Here is a 1,067-nt window from a genome sequence, read left to right on the forward strand (position 1 = left end):
TTTGATGAAACACCACAAATCAATGTGAGACTCGTGAGTCACTTGTGTTTATCACTCATCCCGGTGGCAGGGCGTCTCTCAGAGCAGATTGTCTGAGAGATGGAGATGTTTAACCCTCTCAGGAGCAAAGGAGAGGCTGTTGCTTAAAAACTGCACAGAAACAATGTGACACTCAACTGTTAACAGGAACTCCACAGCTTCTACTAACCAAACACATTTTACACAAGACTCTTTTTGACCATCTTTGCAAATGTATCCTCCTAAAGTCTCCCGAACATTACTGACATTTTACAACATGTTTATCTTTTGTAAATTTCAATAGTGTTTCCTTGTCTGACAGTTTATAGATTATTCATGTTCATAGTCAACTGTGTATACATCTTTTCTCTAATGCCAGTTTATTTATGTATTTTATGTATATTTGTTTGTCTTGTATTGTATCATGCGGCTGCAACACAAACAATACCCAGGGATTAACAAAGAAATTCTTATCTTATCTTAGATCGTCTTTAAAGATTGAAAGATTCAACTTTATTGTCATTGCACAGAGTACAAGTACTAGGACAACGAAATGCGGTCTCTGCATTTGACCCATCCTAGTGTTAGGAGCAGTGGGCTGCCATTATGTACGGCGCCCGGGGAGCAGTGTAGGTAACCAGTGTCTTGCTCAGGGACACCACGGTGGCACTAGGTCTTTCGGGGACTTGAACTGGTGACCTTCCAGTTCCCAGGCCAACCCCCTATGGACTTCGCCACCACCGCCACAAGATTGTTTCCGCCCGGTTTCGAGCCGGGGACCTATCGCGTGTGAGGCGACCGTGATGACCACTACACTACGGAAACTGCTTTAAGTAGGCATAGGAGTACTGTAAAGCTTTGAAGGTAGCTTGATTAGTGAGCCAATTAAGCTAAATTACATTTCATTTGATCACAGTTTATAAATATGCCCTGGGTTACAAAAAAGTCTCAAAAATTAACCTTTTTTAAGTTGATAAAGTACGGTTGCCGAAAAGTCCAAAACGCTTCCAATAGGAGAAACGCGCTGCAGCTTCAAAAACGATGCAAAT

General features: G+C 41.9%; 1 non-coding gene across 1 annotated transcript; it reads right to left on the reverse strand.

The window, feature by feature from the left end:
• Positions 1–770: 770 nt before the first annotated feature.
• On the reverse strand, positions 771–843 carry trnav-cac (transfer RNA valine (anticodon CAC)). Its single transcript has one exon. It is a non-coding gene; the product is annotated as a tRNA-Val (tRNA).
• Positions 844–1,067: the final 224 nt, after the last annotated feature.

Source organism: Eleginops maclovinus, chromosome 3, assembly GCF_036324505.1.
Source record: "Eleginops maclovinus isolate JMC-PN-2008 ecotype Puerto Natales chromosome 3, JC_Emac_rtc_rv5, whole genome shotgun sequence".
NCBI lineage: Eukaryota > Metazoa > Chordata > Actinopteri > Perciformes > Eleginopidae > Eleginops > Eleginops maclovinus.